Consider the following 19891-nt stretch of genomic DNA (forward strand, 5'->3'; position numbering starts at 1 on the left):
CGTTCCAAATGAATCGCGACAATTCCGATTGGGTCTGTTGCAGCCAGCCGGCCGGGGGATTCAGGGGGAGCGTCTGAAATAGTTATAAAATCTGAGGTAGCAGCGTCATTTTGACTGCGGCGATTCTGCCCAGCCACGAGAGTGTGAGCGGCTTCCATCGCCGAAGTTGTTCCCGGATTTTGGCTGTGAGCGCCTCATAATTGATTCGTGCAGTACCCCGCACAGTCGGCGCCAAGCGTACACCCAGGTATGGGACGGCCGCATCCGACCACAGTATCTTGAATTCGGACTTAATCTCGGCCACCACTTCCGGGCTCAGGGAGATGTTCAGGGCTTCAGACTTAGCTTCATTGATCTTAAAACCCGAGGCCAGGGCAAAAGTATGGAGCTCCACAAAGAGAGCGCGCAGGGACCGCATCGGGTCAGTGAGTGACAGCAAGACGTCGTCCGCGTACAGGCTGATTTTGTGCGTGTCAGCCCCAAATTTTATGCCGGAGATGAGCGGGTGTTGTCGCACTCTCTGGGCCATCGGTTCCAGGTATAGTGCGAATAAGAGCGGCGATAGTGGACAGCCCTGACGCGTGCCCCTGCCAATATCGAACCTCGGGGAAGTATGGCCGTTCACTCTCACAGTTGCGTTAGGTCGGCGGTAACAATTGAAGATGCGGTGGCGGAGTTTCTCCCCAAACCCGAAGTGGCGAAGAAACTGGTCGAGGTAGGGCCAATGCACTCTGTCGAATGCTTTCTCCGCATCGATGGTGAGGAGCATGCAGTCCGGTTTTGTGCGCGACCTGGCCTCTATGAGGTGTAGCACTCGCCTGGTGTTGTCGCTGGTTTGCCTCTGTGGGATAAAGCCTGCCTGGTCTGGGTCAATCAACTGCTGCATGTATGGCGCTATGCGGCTCGCCAGTATTCCGGTGTAGAGTTTCAAGTCTATATTCAGCAGCGAAATGGGCCTGTACGAGCCGCAAGCCGTTGGGTCGCGGCCTGGTTTGGGAATTACAGAGATCGAGGCCTCTAGCAGGTCTGGGTGTATGGCACCAGGCGTGTCGAAGGTGTTAAACAGGTCGCGCAAAAGTGGGGCAAGCTGCTGACAAAAGGTCTTATAGAAGGCAGCAGAAAAGCCGTCAGGGCCTGGGGATTTCCCCACTTTGAGGCGGGCAATGGCAGAGATGACTTCCTCCAGGCCTATGGGCCGTTCCAGAAAGTCCGCTTGGGCTTGATTGAGGGCGGGGAGTTCCGCGCTCCGTAAATAAGTCGGCCCGGCGTCAGGGTCCAGGTGGTCCGCATCGTACAGTGCCGCGTAAAAATTGCCGAAGGCCGCTGCAATCGCCGCGTCCTCTGTGATCTGGCTGCCACCAGCAGATTGGAGGGAGCGCACCTGTTGTCGTTGGGTTTGCGCCCGCAGTCTGCTCGCCAGAAGCTTCCCGCAGCGGTCGCCTCCGGTGTAATAGTCGTGCTTCAGGCGCATAGCGGCGTATTCCGCCACATCCTGGTCTAGAGCGGCTAACATTTTTCGCTCGGCGCATAACTGGTGCCATGCCCTCGCCGCTCCCGTGCGCTGGTGCATCTGTTCCAGTTCCGCCACCCGTTGGGTTAACTCAGCACGTTTTAGCGCCCTTTCCTTGTTGTTGGCCGCGGCAATGGAGATAAGCTCGCCACGCAGGACCGCTTTGAGGGCCGCCCACTGAGTGGCTTTGGAGGTGTCGTCGTTGGCGTTGTGTTCTAAATAGCGGGTGATCGCGGACTTGAGCCGTGGTTGGGTGTCAGGCAGCTGCAGAAGGCCATCCCGCAGTCACCAGTGCCGTTGCGGTGCTGGCGCAGCCCCCATTAGAAATGTCGCCACCACCGGGGAGTGGTCTGAGAGCGCGGCTGGCATAATCTCCACCGTCTCGGCCTGCATCGCTAGTTGAGAGGAGCATAGAAAGTAGTCCAGCCTCGCGTAGGTCTTACGCGCCGCCGAGTAATAAGTGTAGGCCGTCGATTGGGGATGGGTATGTCTCCACAGGTCTAGTAGGCCTAAGTCCGCTATGTGCGCGTGTCCTGCAGCAGTCAGTGCCCCTACTTGCCCGGATCGCTGGCCGGAGCGGTCAGCCGTGTTATGAAATACAATGTTGAGGTCCCCCCCCAGAAGTAAGTGCGCGTGTGTGGTGGATGTCGAGGCCTCCAGTGCTGTGTGCAAGAACCGTTCCTGCCCTTCATTCGGGGCGTAGACCGAACCCAAGAGTAGAGTGTGACCTGCAATCTGGAAGCTGTAAAGCAGGAGTCGCCCTTTAATCTCAGCTTCCTTCTGGAGGACCCTCCCCTCAAATGACTTAGCTACCAGGATCGCCACCCCCGCTGCTTTCTTCAGGGATGAGGAGAAGAACTGCCATGGAAAGGCGCGTGTTTTGAGTCTGTGCTGGTCGTTACGGACCAGGTGTGTTTCTTGGAGGAGGCAGATGTCCGCCCCGGAACGCTCGAGGAAGGACAGTATGGCTTTACGTTTGTTTGGACTGTTGAGCCCCCTCACATTAAGTGAGAGTACTGTTATGTGGCGTGTCATGGCTAAGGCAGTAAGGGAAACGCTGGGTCCCACCTGTAGGTGGCAGGCGCTGGCCGGTGATCTGTGGAAGACACTGCGCCGGAGGTCAAACCAACTCCGTCTGTGGTGGTAGAATCCCTTGGACAAGGAGAGCCCCTCCAACCCACCCCCTCTTCCCCCAACTCCCCCCCGACCCCAACTGGTGCAACACCCCCCTCCCCCCAACCCCCAGTAGTGCAATGTTTGATCCCTAAGAAGGGTGCAAGCACCGAAACAGTTCCCTCCCCACCCCCACCCTTTGCCCCTGCAACCAAAAGGAAGTCTGAATCAACATAGTCCCAGATCCAGGTGAATGTCCACTGGACCCGTGGTAAGGGAAACATTCGGAGTGTGGGCAATGGCGACGGTGAAGTCGGGCACTGCACGTCTCCGTGTGGGTCAGCCATCAAAGGGATGGCGTAAACATAGCGCGGGTTAGCGAGGCTTCGCCCCCGCCGCCGGAGTGAGCAGTCCCGGCCAGGTCGTGTCTCGGTAGAACTGTGAGATTGTGGCCAGAGTTCAATCGTTTTCTTTATTCACTAGGCCATGCGCGACTGTCTCCACCGCCGCTCGTTGGCCCTCTGCTATTTCTTTGGTGGCGGGACGTCGTGGCCTGTGTCGCCGCCGCTGCTGCCGCCACCGTCCCGGTGCATCCTTGCTGGGGGCGCCCCCCACCCCAGGGTTCTCGGCTTCCGTCGGTTCCTCAATGTTCAGGAGGGTGCAGGCCTCCCTGAGGGAGCGTATCTGGTGGAGGTTATTGCCCATCTTAAACACAAGTCTAAAGGGGTGTCCCCAGCTGTATGAGATGTTGCGTTTTCGCAATTCCGCTGTGACAGGTCGGAAGATGCGCCTCTTCTCCAGGGTCAGCGCTGCAAGGTCCTGATAGAGGGCAGGGGAGTGTGCGCCAAAGGACACCGGCGCCATCTGGCGCGCTTTGTTGAGGATTTCCTCCTTGGTCCGAAAGTCCTGTACACACACAAGGATGTCCGCTGGATGGGCTGTGGCCGCTCTAGGTGGGCCCGTTCTGTGCACTCTGTCTAGGCCCAGGGGGGCGTCTGACGGGCGGCCCAGGATGTGATTGAACAGGCCCCGGGTAAAGTGGAAGAGGTCCTCCGTGTCAGGGGAGTGCTTCACCCCCCGGATCCTGATGTTGTGCCGCCTGGAGCGGTTCTCCAAATCTTCGGCATGTGTTTGGAGGTCCACTTGCTGGTCGTGTATGCGCACCAGTTCCTGCCGCAGTGCTTCAATTTCTATGTCCCGCGCGTCGCTTTTCGTCTCTAGTTCCGCCACCCTCTCACCAATGGCGTCGGTATCCCGGCGCACCTCCTTTATCTCGTCCTGAAGTTCTTTCTTTAGTTCCTGGATGTCTTCGCGCAGCCCCATGAAGAGCGACTCCAGGAAGGAGCGCGTGACTGGGCCCTCTGGGTCTGGCTGTCCCTGGGTTGGCGAGGCCTGGTTTTTCTTCTCGGCGCCCACGCGGTGGTTGGCCGCTGCGGCGTCCGTCTTCTTCCCCATAGCGCCGGGGGTGAAGAGGTCAGCGATGGAGCGGTCTTTCCTTGTCCTGGCGGTGGACATGGCGCGCGCGGTGCCACCTGCCCAGCAACCGGTCGCTACTGGTACCGTAGGCCTAGGCCGTAGATGCTGCTGTGTCTCCTGGCGTCCGGTACAGGGATAGCCGGTAGGCGGTGTGCTCCCCTTGCCAGCCGTGAGTCCAGTCGGGCGTCGGCGTCGCGGTGTGGCCTCCGCAGTGTGGGCTTGGGTGTGAGGGCTCCGCCAGAGATGCACCACGCAGGTGGGGATGGGGCCCACCCCGTGCTTTGGAGATCAGGAGTGTCCTCCGACTGGCGTATGGGCTAGGGCTGGGGTCGTCACAGGGGCCTGCGGTGCGGGAGCAGTGCAGGGCGCAATGACAGGTTCCTCTCACGCCCGTGGGATGGCTCCACTCTCGATGTATCCCCCAAACGCTCCCGCGCCGGCGCGCCGGTCAGTGGCTCAAGAGGGTGGGCAGGAAGGTGGTCGGTTCCAGACGCCACCCGCGGGTGCAGGCTAGGCCGCCGTCGCGCTCCCACGGGGCTTCAGTGCCGGTGCGCCTAAAATGGCGGGCTGTTGCTGGGGATCGCGCCTTTCGCGCCGATTCTACCCCGGCCAGGCGGGTCGGGTCGCGGGTGTCCAGCGAGGGGGGGGGGGGGCGCCTGTTGTCACTGTCTCAGCCCCCCCCCCGTACCTCTGTTCCGTAGTGCTGCGGGCCGGGACTCAAGGCCGTATGCGTCCTCCAAATGGTGCCACCAGGTCCGGTGATGGGAGCCGGCGGCAGCCCGGGCAGTGTCCGCTCCGATGTCTGATGGGGCCGGCAGGTCCGCAGTAGCTTCCACGTGGAACCGTGGGAAGCCTCGCACGTTGCCGTGCGGGCCGGACCCGCCGCCTCAGCCGATGCCTGCCCCGGGCCATCTTGGTCGGCGCTGAGGCTCCGCCCTCCTCGGCCTCGTTTTCGGCCGCGCTCCCGTCTCACTGAGCGCGCCAGGCCCCAACGGCCGCCGTCTCCGCGGCTGAACAGGTCACGGGTCTGGCCGTCTCCGGGCTCGGAACCGGCCCAGAAAGTCACCGCTGCGGTGGCGCAGGTGCCAGGAGTCTCTCGGGACAGCTCTCGGCCGGGTAAGTGCTGATGCCGTGCTGTATATAGTGACCGGCGGCGGGAGCTCAGCGAGGCACGTCCGCCTACACCGCCATCTTGGCCACGCCCCTCCCAAGAGGGCTTTTATACCGGCGTTCTTGGATCACACAGTTTAAAAAGGGGCAAACTGCTCTTTGTAGGAATATCTATACAAGTAATGTATAAATAAGAATTCCGTAACTATGGAATCACTCGAGTATTCAAATGCAAAGCCTTGCCCATATATGTGAAAGTACTACCTTTGAAATACCATAGTTTTTCTGGAAAAATAATTTTTGAGAGCGTTTAGCGTAAAATTTTGTTTATAACTTATGGCGGCTAAAAGAGAGTTTGAATGCCCGCCTGGGCTCTCACCTGTCCGTCTTTGCCTCAGACCGGTAGACCACTGGAATGGAGGTGTAGGTTCAGCGTTTGGCACTGCTATATATCTAAACACATCAAACTGCTTAATTGGTACGAACGCGTCTCACAACGACACGTCATCCGCTCATTACCCAACCTCTAGCGCTGATGGGAATTGGAGTTCTTATCCTGTCGCTTACAATATTGGCTTTTCATGCATTTATGAACGCTATTTATATAGGACGTCAAAGATAAATCCTTATTCCAAAATAAATGAAAATGTATCGACTAGTGTAAGAATAAAATCTACATAAAATCTCATAAGTAGGAGAAGACCGAGACTGTTAAGTTATGCGCATGCTGATTATCGCTACATAGCGCAAGCTAGTCGAGATATGTAGTTTATTATCCGGGCCTCTTTCAGTTAGTTTAGCTAGGCATAATGTCGAGGCTCCAAACTATTACTGGTGTCTGAAACTAAAGAATACTTGACCTCCACTGTTATTCTTTATACACTAGATCTAGCATTGTACAGATAATTGCTAGGTCCTAAATGTTCTACAGGGCGTGATTATGCTGCATGTTTTTGATGCAATTGTTAGGGTAGGACAAAAAAGGAGGAGTGTGAAGAATGTAGTTTACCTCATAATCACCAAAAAATGCTCTCACGTCACAAAGAATTTGCAGACCACCTAAACAACATTTTAGGTTTAGGTCCGGTCCAAGTGACGAGTGCGATTTGTACTGTCGTCTACCCCCTCGTATTCCCTGTCAAAATGCAGTTTATTTCAAGAATGCAGTTTATTTTTTATTTTTTAGAAGAAAGCGACACCCACGGTATCGCATCGTTCAAACCCACAGTATCCGTAGACAATTTGAAAACCCATCTTTGTTCTTTGACGAACAAGAAATTGGTGACGTCTGTTACATGCAGGAAAATGTATGGTTTTTCCAACACAGTCCATTGAAAATCTGTAGCCTGATGGTTCTTTTCAACAAAATGTCTAGTAAGTCCAGTCATCGTTTTTTTGCACCTGAAAGTGCTTTTATGTTCGAGCATTCGGAGTTTTACTTTTCTTGAGGTCATCCCTATATACTTAAGATTGCAGGGGCTTGTGATCAAATATATCACATGATCACTATTGCAATTCGTAAAACTCTGTTGCAACCATGGTTTAGGGGTACCGATCTCAATATTTTTCGATGCTTTTGTCTGTGGACACATGGCACAGGAGCCACAAGGGTAATGTCCTTGGACTCTTGGGAGATCCCATAGTGTGTTCTCTTGTTGTTGTATCTGTAAGTGAGGTCTAGTGTGAACTAATTTGTCTTTTATGTTTATACTCCGCTTTAATGAGAAAAGGGGTAATGGTATTTTGTCTTTATCACAATTAAGGATACGCTAATGCTTTCTGATGATCTTCTGCATACCATTGGTCATTGACGTGTAGGTGTTCACACATGTGACGCGACCTAGAAGAAGTTTCTCAGTGGGTTTATCTAAAAGGGCTTCTCTGCTGTTGCTAGAGGCTCTTTTGTACGCCTGTTTGATGATTCTCTTGGGATATTTCTTGTCTCTCAGTTGGTTCGTGAGGGTCATGGCGTGTTCTTCATATTTATCTCTTGTAGAACAGTTCCTCCGTATACGTATACGGAGGAACTGGCCGTTCGGCAAGTTCTCACGGAGAGATTTGGGATGTTGACTATCAAACATCTAGAGAGAATTGCGTGCCATGGGTTTTCGGTAAAGCTCACTTTGGAGCCCATCTGCTGTCCAGTAGATTGACAGATCCAGGAATGCCAACCTTTCCTTATCAATTTCTACTGTGAACCGTAGGAAATCATTCCTTGTGTTCAACCAGGTGTGAAAACAAGTAATGGATACAGGAGTGCCTCGCCATACAACAATAACATCATCAATATAGCGTTCCAAATGCGTATATAGTCTAGAAACGGATTGGATGTAGATAGGACATGCTGCTGTTCGAAAGTATGATCGTATTAGCTCGCCAAACTTGGCGCAAAAACGCTCCCCATACTTGTCCCAGATATCTGGAGATAGATGTTGTCCTCGTATTTAAAAAAAGTTCTCTTTCATTGCTATACGAGCCAAGGACATTATGAAAGGCACCAGTGTTATTAAATCAGTTGTAGTATTTTCAAGAATCTGAGCAATTGTCTCATGAGTTTCATCTTGAGGTATTGAAGTGTATAATGACTCCATGTCAAATGATGCTAAAAAAATTCGTTGTGGGTCGAAATCAATCTCAGGTAGGAGACGCAAAACGTCTTTGGTATCATGAAGATACGTAGGCATGGTACTGACAATAGGCTTCAAGAAATTGTCTACAAAAGTGGAAAGTGGTTCAAGTAACGAACCAATGCCTGATATTATCGGTCTCCCTGGTGGTGGGCGTTGTTGTTTGTGTACCTTAGGTAGGCAATAAAAGTATGGTATCGTTGGGTGACTGGGTTGTAAAAATGCCGCCTCCTGTTCTGTGATCCATTTCTTAAATAGGCCTTCAGTCACAATTTCAGAGATTTGCTTTCTCAGTCTTATGGTGGGGTCTTCCTTCAGTAGGCAATATGATTTGGTATCTGATAACTGGCGAATACATTCTTCTCTGTATCTGGACGTATCTTGGATAACTATAGCCCCGCCTTTATCAGCAGGTTTTATAGTTATCAGTAGATCTCCAGCAAGTGCAGTAATTTCCAGTTGTTTTCGTTTTGGTAGGTTGCAAACAGATTTTCTTCTTTCTTGACAGAGGTGATTTATCTCTTCGTACACAGCTTTCTCAAAAGTGAGTACTTTTGAAGGGACGGTCGTAGAGAGGGGGTTGAAAGTAGACCGTTTGCGTAGACCTGTGTTCTTATCAGTAGATGTAGATGGATCTATTTCTTTATTAATAAAGAAATAATGGAGTCGGATTTTACGGAAGAACTGTGCCATTTCGCAATTAATCCGGAAGGCATCTCCTGGGTCACTTTTCACTAAACCAAGTCCTCGGTTGAGAACTCGAGTCTCATCATTCGTCAGTTGTTTATTACTTAGATTGACTATGAGACTAACTCCACATCCATTTGCGTTTGTGCGTTGGTCTTTGTTTTGCTCCTGGTTCCCATGTAGGTAGTTGTTGGTTGATTCCAATGGACCTGAGCTGTGGCATTCCTTCATTTTTCTCTGGGTCTTCCTGGACCCCCGCCTAAAAAAGGCTGGTTACCAAAGTTCTGCTGTTGTTGGAATGGTTGAAATTGGGGATTAGGGAATCCCCAAGGTGATGGTGGCCACCATTGTTGAAAATGTGCAGGTGGGGGTGGGCCATGAGGCCAGAAACCTCTTTGATATCTACCTCGCCCTCTCCCTCTCTGCTGATTACTGGGGTTCTTGGGCATATCTCCTTCGTTTGAGCTAGTGGAAGAGTTTGAGCTAGAGTATGAGGAACCATACCGTTTCCCTTTGGTGTTATATACTAGAGGAGTATAATTGTCGCTCGTATAGGGGTAAATCACATCATGCTTGAAACGTGCCAGATCTTTTTTGAATTTTGCTATCTTTGTTGCTAGGATGTTATCTCTATAGTATTTATTGGACTTATTTGATTCATCTTGATTTTTCTTAAATGTAGTACTTAAAGTAGTCTTAATTTGGCCTTCTAATACCTGAATCTCTACTAACATGGCGTCTGCTGCACGCTTAGCCGTACTGATTATGAGAATCAGCCAGTCTTGCGTGCAGCGCCATGCTATCAGAGACCAGTCCTTTAAAAATGCCTTATCTTGCAAGAACAGGCGTGGTCAGTTAGTTACTATAAGTCCGGTAGGGGCACATCCACCTCGCAAATATTCTGCCATGATTGCCCCATGGACCAAGATTTGTGATTGTGCCTTTTTGAGCAGAAGGACTTTGCTCAGTTCCTCTGCTGATGACGATGTCGCGACTGTAAAATTATCTATAATGCTAGGGGTGTTATCCAGAATGGCTTGGTATATTTCATCATCATATGCCAAACCGCTAAATTCCGCCATCTCGTAAGCCTGCTGCGGGAAAAAAAGTCCTTTACGTAGAAAATGGTAACAAACAACTTATAGACACCACCTTAAAAAAGTCTTTGGTGGATCTACCACACATCTATCTCTATGTATGTGTGAATGAAGCCCCGCAGCAAAAAGCTGTACAAGTACAAAATACGAGGGGGCGCTAGGTGGCGCCAAACCAAGATGGCAGCACTGGTGTGAGGCTCTCGCCAGACCGAACACTATCACACGATCCTACATCATCCTGCCTAGTGAAAACGGCCTGACTTTACTCCCAACTTGTTCCTGACACCTAGACGAACACAGCGGTGCCTGAATTGCCTTCTACGGACGGCGGGAACTGATGCTCCGGAGCAACTGCCCTTGAGCGGACCCGGGCGCTGGAGAGGGAACTTGCGGTCGGCGGAATGTCCAACCAGGAAAGACCGGTGCCTTCAGGCCTGCACACAACGGCCGGAAAGTCTCTCCCGCTCCGAGGTCCAGATTGGCCCCAACACTTGGAGCTGGCGTCGGAGGTGCAACCCTGCTCGCGGGAGAGGTACGTGTGGCCCCGTTGCCCCCCCCACTGCCAAGAGCGGGACTGTTTGACGGCGGTCCCGGCGCGCACTGCACCCCCGAAGCCTCAACATCCTGCTGACCCCCCCCCCCCGGTGCGCGGCGGGTACCGGAGACTGCCACAGCCACGCCAGCTGCAACGCGCCGGAGCACCCAATTTACGGAAATAGTGAGGCGCCATCGCCGGCTCCTTCCCGAGGCACAGGCAAAGTCTGTACTCCAGGCACGGATGACGGCCTACTAATTCGGGACCGGGAGGAGCCGCCTGTACTCCGACGCATCCACGGGGCTCTGCCCATTATTACCTGCACCTCCAGAACACCTCGCAGTGTGCACCCCACGGCCCCCCCCCCCCGCTGACCCTCTACTAAACCCTAGAACTGGGGCACATCTGGCCAATTTCTTTATAGAAGTACCCTCCTCATCTGACCAGCTTGGGGCAAATACACCATCCTTACTGGAGCACCGTGGTTCAGCACCTCATTCGCAGGTCAGCCTCCCAACTCTACTCAGCTGACCCAGTCTGGACAACACCGTGTGGAGCCGGCACTAAGTGAGGGCTGGGGATCGCGTGCGTCCATCTTGTACTCTGTGTAGGCCCTGAGGAACACGTGGCAATCGCGACGCCCGCTGGCCTGGCCCCCCCCGAGACATAAAGTGCGCCCGGATTACAGGCTCTTTCGCACCTGCCACCCACCAGTTTCTGCTGGCCCTACTGCTGTCCTCGCCCTACGTCCTGGCGTCCTCCTCAGCCGCGATATCGCGGACTCCTCGGCGCGAAATGGGCCGCAACGACGCAAGGCAGTCCAAAATCCCCTTTGAATCCAAAAAAGCGTCCAAAACGCCGTCGGAAAGGGCGGACAGTCCTACCGCTTCAGCACCCCAGGAAGAGGACTGGAAAGCACTTCTATTGGGCATGAGACAGAGCCTTTCCTCAATTGATGCCAAAACAGACACCATCAATACACGCATGGACAGCGTCGTGGCGAAGCTTGAACACCATGACACTCGCATCAAAGAGACGGAGGACAGGATCTCCGTGCTGGAGGATGGTGCTACTTCCTCTGCCAGACAAGTCACACAGATGGACAGACTACTAAAAATAATAGCGGACAAGAACGAGGATTTGGAAGCGAGGTCCCGACGCAACAACGTCCGCGTCCTTGGCCTTGCAGAATCCACCAACACCGGAAAGATGGAGATTTTCATTGAAAACCTTATGGTGGAGTTGTTTGGGAAAGAATCCTTCTCTCCGCACCTCATAGTGGAGAGAGCTCATAGGTCTCTCGCTGCACGACCCCCTCCAGGGGCCCAACCACGGCCCATTGTCGCCCGCTTCCTCAATTACAGGGACAGAGACGCGGTGCTTCACCGGGCAAGGGAGATTGGCACAGTCACTTATGGCAACGCGACGCTCTCCTTCTTCCCTGACTTCACCCCTTCAGTCCAGGAAGCCAGGCGCAAATTTGCAGGGGTGAAGAAGAAACTCCAATCACAGGAAATTCCATATGCCATGCTATATCCAGCCAAACTGAAGATAACACACCAGGGCACACAACATTTTTTTCAAAACCCGCAGCAGGTGGAAGACTTCCTTAAGCATCACAAAAAAGAACGCGTTAGGAATGGGGCTGAGTCACGACGCTCAAGGTCACAGTCCCCAATGTCTCAACAGGAGTAACGAACTGAGATGCCATCCTGATCACGATGATGCTGACCGCTGAACATAGCAAGACCGGACTCTGCATTTCTAGGTGAGGTACATGTACTGCTTTAAATCTCACTGGACTATGATTACGTAAGTGCTCGGTCACCCACCTCCGTCCTGCTCACGACTGCTGGGTCCATACCTGGCGTCTAGTGGGTGAAAGTAAGGAGGTGGATGGCAGGTCTGGTGCCCCTGGATCTCCGTCCCCAATGGGTGATCCCCTACAAACCTTTGTCCTATCTTTAGTTTTGGGGTTGTTAACAGACGGGAGGGGGGTGGGTGAACTAGATGCCCGGCCAGTTGGGGCTGCCGGTGTGGGTGGGGACACAATCCGCTCTTATACTGAGACAGCAAACGAGCTGACCACACAGTTTATGCATAACACGTCTCATGCTGCAACAGTACTGCATCGCCGGCCTGTTGGGGTTGCCGGGGATGTTGGGTACACTACTTGTTTTAGTTCCGACAGCGTAGCCGCTGCGGATATTACTGGGGAAGGGGGAAATTCTGAGACTGGATTGCTACGCAAAGGAATTGGATTTGTTACTATTGTCTGTTTTCTGCTGAAAGCTACATACATATGCCACATTTTCCTTTTACGATTGGGATGGGAGACGTAACTGATTCACAGCCAGCCCTGCAATTCCAACTTGTAGCATGGAATGTTCGCGGGTTAAATGACCCGCGGAAAAAGCGGCAGATCCTGGGGTATTTGGATAGACAGGGAATATCTGTTGCAATGTTACAAGAAACTCATCTGGTGCCAACTGCGACCCCCTTATTTGCTTCCCGATGGGCCACATGCAGGGTGTTCTCATCGTATTCAAATTACTCTAGAGGGGTCACGATTCTGGTCAAAAGAGGCATGGGGTTTACCCCATTTGGTACTGAAATAGACTCCAATGGCAGATACTGCATTGTTTGGGGGAAGCTACACTCACACACGGTCCTATTCGCCTGTTACTATGGCCCCAACACAGACATGTGGGGCAAGATACAAACCCTGGGCATATCCCACATAATCTTGGGTGGAGACTTTAACACTGCATTGAAACCTGCAATGGACAGATCCCACCCACATTCTACCCATTATACACACACACAACGCGCCTTACTGGGTATTGTGGAAGATCATCACCCGACTGACACGTGGAGGCACTCGCACCCATCTCTTAGACAGGGCACACACTTCTCCGCAGTCCACTCCACTTAGCCGCGCATTGATTATGTCTTCCTCTCCGCTGGGCTCACCCCATGGCTTGTCAAGACACAACACCTTGCCCGCACCCTCTCGGATCACTCGCCAGTCCTTCTTGCCCTGCGCATTCCCCTAGACGTTTCACCATACCTGAATTGGCGCCTCAATCCCGCGCACTTAACTGATTCAGCCTTTACAGCAGACCTAGAGCAGGACATAACAGAATTTTTTGACCGTAATGTCAATTCAGTCTCCAGTCTCAATTATGTCTGGGAGGCATTTAAGGTAACCGTGCGTGGCTGGTGCATTTCCAAAGGGGGAGGGGTACTCAAATCCCTGCGCGGTGACGTGCGGAAACTGGAGGCGGAAATAGGCAAACTTGAGCATGAAATTTCCCTAGGGTCGGGGGGACACATAGATAAAGCTCAGCTACAGGACAAAATTAATGAATATACTGAGGCTGTGGAGAAAGAATGCAAATTTCTGGGGAAGCCCTTTACAGCACGCATATACGGTGAAGGCGACAGACCGGGCAGAGCGCTCGCTTCTGCAGTTAGACCACCTAGACACAATAATTATGTCACCACACTACTCGATAGCCACGATATGCCCCAGAGGGACCTCCCGGGACAACTCCGGGTCCTAACTGATCACTACACTGCACTCTACACCTCCCACAGACAAGCACCGCTTGACCTACCAACCTATCTTGACGACACTGCTATAGCCTGGCTTGGTCCGACCCAACAGAAGTTTTTACACCTGGAAATAGAGGTGGATGAAATTAAAGACGCTATTATGTCCATGAAATCCGGCAAGGCCCCAGGCTCGGATGGCCTACCGATAGATTTTTATAAAACCTTTCTACACCTACTGGCCCCAATTCTAAAAAATGTATACTATTCGGCCCTGGAAGAAGGCATTTTACCAACTAGTATGCGGGAAGCCCTGATTGCCTCCCTGTTAAAGCCAGGTAAGTCACCGGAACACTGTGATTCGTACAGACCCCTCTCATTGTTAAATACTGACGTCAAAATACTGGCGAAGGTCTTGGCGACCCGCCTGAACCTATTGATGGAGCGCTTGGTCCTACCGGACCAAGCAGGCTTCGTCCCGAATCGTGCCACCTCCCACAACCTTCGCACCCTTCAGGCAGTGCTACAAGATATAGACCCCAGATGTGAAGCAGCCGCGGTTTTCCTCGATGCCACGAAGGCATTCGATTCTCTGGAGTGGGACTACCTTCTGGCACTTCTGGAACGCATGGGCACCCCCTTTAGTTTTATAGAGTGGATCCGCCTACTATACCATAAGCCGCATGCTGCAGTCCTATTGAATGGAGCCCGTTCAAAACCTTTTGAGATTCGTAGGGGCACTCGACAGGGGTGCCCTCTCTCCCCTGTCCTCTTTGCAATAGCAATTGAGCCTCTAGCGGCCAAACTCAGGCAGCACCACAATCACCGCTCCCTCATCTACCCGGAAAGGCAACTACTCATATCATTGTACGCTGACGATATGACACTCTATATTCACAGGCCACAAGAAAACTTGAACCCTATCTTACGCGAGGTCACCAAATTTGGCGCCATCGCGGGAATACAGATAAACTGGGCAAAGTCGGCCTTATTCCCTGTTACGGACAAGACCCTGCAGTTCCCTCTTGACTACCCGCTACTATGGGAAAACGAAGAACTAAAATATTTGGGGATCAATATCACTAGGAATAGGGAAACCCTTATTCGTGCTAATTACGGCACTGTCCTTGATAAACTGATTGATAGCGTCACTAGATGGATCCACCTCCCTTTGTCCATGGCAGGACGTATTTCCCTAATCAAGATGGTGGTACTCCCGAAGATGTTATACCTCTTTACCAACATACCATACAGCCCAGGAGCACACTTCTTCCGGGCCCTTGATTCCCAGTTGTCTAGACTCATATGGGGAGGGAAACAGGCCAGAGTCGGGCTAAAAACTCTTATGCTCCCCTACCACCAGGGTGGATTTGATGTGCCTAATTTCCGCCTTTACTATGACTGTGCGCAGGGCCATTTTGCCACTTACTGGCTTCACCCCCCTCCCTTTATGGCTCACCTGGCTGTAGAAGATGGATACATGAGACCCGAAAAACCATCAGGTTACCTCTATTCGGAAATCCAGGTAACTGACCGTGACCCCACAACAGTGGACTGCACAGTGCAAGCGTGGCGCAGGATAACGACGCGTATGGGCTTTGCCATTTTATACTCCCCTCTCATGATATTGGCACACGATCCTAGACTAAGCGTTGCCCACGAAGTAATAGGTCGCAAAATGCTCACTAAATTGGCACTTCACACGTGGGGGGATCTGTACATACAGGGCCGATTCCGGACGGCGACGCAATTCTTTGGAGCGCATACACCCTCTGTCATGGACACATTCCTTTATACAAGATTGCGACAGAATGTTCGGGCGGTCACCCCTGACTTCCCTGATGAACCGGAAACCGTAGCTCCATTACATGCTCTTCTACACACTGATACTCCGACACATGTAGTCTCCATGCTGTACAAACACGCGTATGCGGCCTCCAACCCCCCACCCCTCAGAGCTAGACGAGATTGGGATGAAGACCTCGATGCCCCTCTCTCGGACGAACAATGGGAGGAAAGCTGCTCGCACACGAATGCAGTAACCGGCAATGCTCGCCTCCGTCTGGTACATTTTAAATTCTTGCTCCGACTTTACCATACACCCGCCAAATTGTGCCGTTTCGGTTTGCGAGCGGATGACCGTTGTCTTCGATGCAAGAGAGCTGGAGCTGACTTCATTCACCTAGCTTGGACGTGCCCGGCTGTGGCATCGTACTGGGTGGAGGTTTTTAAAGCTATGTCGGATATGGTAGGAGTGGCAATCGCACCCTGCCCCAAAATAGCACTACTGGGACTTTCTTCTTTAGCGCTTTGGAATCACCGTAAATTCTTCGCGCTAGGATTCCTACTGGCAAAGCGCCACTTGGCCTGCAGATGGGGACGAGGACGCGCCCCCAAATTCAAGACTTGGCTATCTACTATGTCTACTTGGCAGGACCAACTTCACAATTACGCTGACCTATTGCCCCACAAAATGCGTCCCAAGGACCTATGGGGCCCCCTCACTGCTTACCTCCTTCAAACTCAAGATGACGAATCAGAAGGGCCAGACCCGCAAGTGACACCGGTTCGAGCTGAGCTCACAAACACACCCGGACGTGAGCCTGACCCTCGATGAGTTGGCCCTATTAGGCTTCCTTCTCCTCCCCCCCCTACCGACCACCACACTGCTAACATAACTGGTTACTCGGGTTCTGTTGGGAGATTCAGGGCACAGCCGCTGTGGCAACTTCAAGGATAACCCCAGGTCAGTACGCCCACACAGACTGTTTGGGGGCTTGCTGGTCGCTCTCCTATCCCTCTCGGGACACTTACCCACGAGTTCGCGCAAAGCGTAATACATGGCATATACACGAGTAGCGCACTTTTCAGCTAACAGATGCGGTTCCAAACTATACTCAATCAATCCCCACTACAGTTCAAATTCGCCATTAGGCTGCAGGGCACTCTCAATCCGCTTCCAGTCTATTCCAATGTGGAGATCATTCCACCCACTTGCTCTGCCCCGTAAATTCCTCTCTATCACATACTATGTATGGTGGCCACAGTGGGGGAAGGGACTAGACACATTGGTTTTCCTCAGTTCCACTCAGTTTTATTTTTTTTATTTATTTTTTTTTGTAGGGGGGGGGAGAAAAACACAAAAAGAGACCTCAACTGTTCAGTGTTTATTTCGAGATTTGTTATGGTATTTACTTGCAAGATGACAAGTCATGTTACAGCTTTTAGCATTTTACAACGCGGCCGGCCCGGATGGATTGTAGGCGACATGCTGTGTTAACTGATTACGCCAATCCACATTGTACATGGCAATTTTGACATTGCACACGACTGCTGCCGGCCTGCCATTCAAGGTTGTAGGCATTAAGCTGTGTATTAACCTTTTGCGCCTAATAAAGGTCTTGAAAAAAAAAGAAAAAAAAAAAAGTACAAAATACGAAAGGGTATGGATAAGAGGGCCAAGAGGGAAAGTTTAAAGACTTAAGGACTCAATATTCCATTCAAATTGAATCATACACCTACTAGAGTCCAAAAATTCTATTCACATAGAAATGTTCAGTAGCTAGATGAACAAATCAGATTGAGAGTGCTCAAATGAAGCTCCTACAATCTATCCAAAAAAATCACATAACGGTGAAAAATGTATTAACACTAATAGTGAAGAATGCAAAAAGAGGGCAAAAGAAACCAGAAAAGAAATGCATAACTGGTTATTGGTATCCCATCATTACACGTATCGTGTCCAGTGTCATCCTCTGGGTTACCAAAATACCATACCATGCCGTCTCTCTTACCATGAGCACAAGAGGCAATTGTGTATAGTAGTACCCTTGTTATAGAATTTCTTAACCAGAGAGTAGTAAGCGAGGGTAGACAAGTGGTGCAGTGAAAGAAAGAGAAACGTGAATTAAAATGGGATAGACATCTAGTCAATGATATCAAATCCAGATCAATTGTTTCCAAAGATGGCTTCCTATATAAAAACAGTGCAAATAATCTAGAGTAGTCGAAGGATGTCACTACTCAAGTGGTCGACATGTGTCAGCTATACTGGGGTGAAGAAACACTCCCTAGCTTTCTTCAGGACCTTGATGCTTTTAAATCCAGCATCATAACTGTCACCATCTATGATACATACAGTTTTGTTGCTTTCACAAAAAGAGAAGAGTTTTTTCAGATCCCCCATGCTGGCATGATGCCGTGGACATTTGTGAAGATAAACATAACAGAAGGGAAAAAGGGCACATAGAGAATATATTGAACCCAAATATTGCATCTCTACCACTAATAGTGTTACATCGTACTATTTTTTGCAACAATGCACACTTACCAGACAGCCAGGAGGACAATACCTCACCTCACCGAACACCAACGTGTGTCTTGGAGGCCCCGCTCTATGGAATCATTAATACACCGAGCAGGAACGTGAGAGAAAAGAAAAATATGCATAAAGTGTCGTCAGATTACATTATCCTTTGACAAAAGATGGCGGTGAATCAAATAAATGTCTGCACGGTCATCAGATAGTTACCATTTAAAAAACAAAAAGGCAAAAGAACCCAAGCCTGAGTCGCAAGAGGCGGTACTTTTATAAGGTGTAGAATAAGTTGAGTGTTTTAAAACACCTATCAACTGTCATAGTGAATCAAAACTAAACCGCTCCCGGTCGACATATCTACGTGAATCATGGGACGCGGTATTACATCAGAGTTAGGCTGATATAGGAGCTCCAAGAGGGCTTTTATACCGGCGTTCTTGGATCACACAGTTTAAAAAGGGGCAAACTGCTCTTTGTAGGAATATCTATACAAGTAATGTATAAATAAGAATTATGTAACTATGGAATCACTCGTGTATTCAAATGCAAAGCCTTGCCCATATATGTGAAAGTACTACCTTTGAAATACCATAGTTGTTCTGGAAAAATTATTTTTGAGAGTGTTTCGTGCAAAATTTAGTTTATACGTTACGGCGGCTAAAAGAGAGTTTGAATGCCCGCCTTGGGCTCTCACCTGTCCGTCGTTGCCTCAGACCAGGATACTGCTGGAATGGAGGTGTAGGTACAGCTTTTGGCACTGCTATATATCTAAACACATCAAACTGCTTAATTGGTACGAACGCGTCGCACAACGACACGTCATCCGCTCATTACCCAACCTCTAGCGCTGATGGGAATTGTAGTTCTTATCCTGTCGCTAACAATATTGGCTTTTCATGCATTCATGGACGCTATTTATATAGGACGTCAAAGATAAATCCTTATTCCAAAATAAGTGAAAATGTATCGACTAGTGTAAGAATAAAATCTACATAAAATCTCGTAAGTAGGAGAAGACCGAGACTGTTAAATTATGCACATGCTGATTATCGCTACATAGCGCAAGCTACTCGGGCTATGTAGTTTATTATCCTGGCCTCTTTCAGTTAGTTTAGCTAGGTATAATGCTGAGGCTCCAAACTATTACTGGTGTCTGAACCTAAAGAATACTTGACCTCCACTGTTATTCTTTATACACTAGATCTAGCATTGTACAGATAATAGCTAGGTCCTAAATGTTCTACAGGGCGTGATTATGCTGTGTGTTTCTGATGCAATTTTTTAGGGTAGGACAAAAAAGGAGGAGTGTGAAGAATGTAGTTTACCTCCAGATCACCAAAAAATGCTCTCACGTCACAAAGAATTGGCAGACCACCTAAACAACATTTTAAGTTTAGGTCCGGTTGTTAAAATCTAGTTTGCTACATCAACATTATCGGCGCCATCTTGTCCCTTTTCAGGCTCGTGTGTGCGCGTAAGTAGCAGCCATTTTGAATGCCATGGCCTCTCTGCCCACTGCCGATAGCCAGCGCGTCTCTCTCTCTCCCTCTGAACCTCGCAAACATCCCCCCCTGCACGCTGACAGCCCCCGCTCTCACATGCCTGGGCCATAAACCTCCCTTTCAGGGCAACCCTGCCTCGGATCCACATCCCGTACCCAGCCAACACCTCCCTCCATCCCTTTCATGATCATGCATCCTTTTGATGAACCCCCCTTTCCTCTGTGCCCGATTGTCCTGCTCGTTCCCAGGCCGCCACCTGGCCCTGCGGATGCAGTTTATTGCCCCCATACAGTAGGAAGCTACTCTCATCAAAGGATCTACCACTGATCAAAGCCCCCACCCCATGAGATCCGATCAGCCG

The 19891-nt window shown here is 50.7% G+C and overlaps 1 long non-coding RNA gene across 1 annotated transcript in view; it reads right to left on the reverse strand.

Moving 5' to 3' along the window:
• LOC147674113 (uncharacterized) overlaps positions 1 to 18845 on the reverse strand; it is a 131418-nt gene extending 112573 nt beyond the window's left edge. Inside the window, exons 1-2 of the long non-coding RNA XR_015302551.1 lie at positions 18723 to 18845; positions 18041 to 18104 (exon numbers count right to left, since the gene is read on the reverse strand). This is a non-coding gene — a long non-coding RNA (uncharacterized LOC147674113). The remainder of the gene's footprint in view (positions 1 to 18040; positions 18105 to 18722) is intronic.
• Positions 18846 to 19891: the final 1046 nt, after the last annotated feature.

Source organism: Lissotriton vulgaris, chromosome 12 (genome assembly GCF_964263255.1).
Source record: "Lissotriton vulgaris chromosome 12, aLisVul1.2, whole genome shotgun sequence".
NCBI classification, from domain to species: Eukaryota; Metazoa; Chordata; class Amphibia; order Caudata; family Salamandridae; genus Lissotriton; species Lissotriton vulgaris.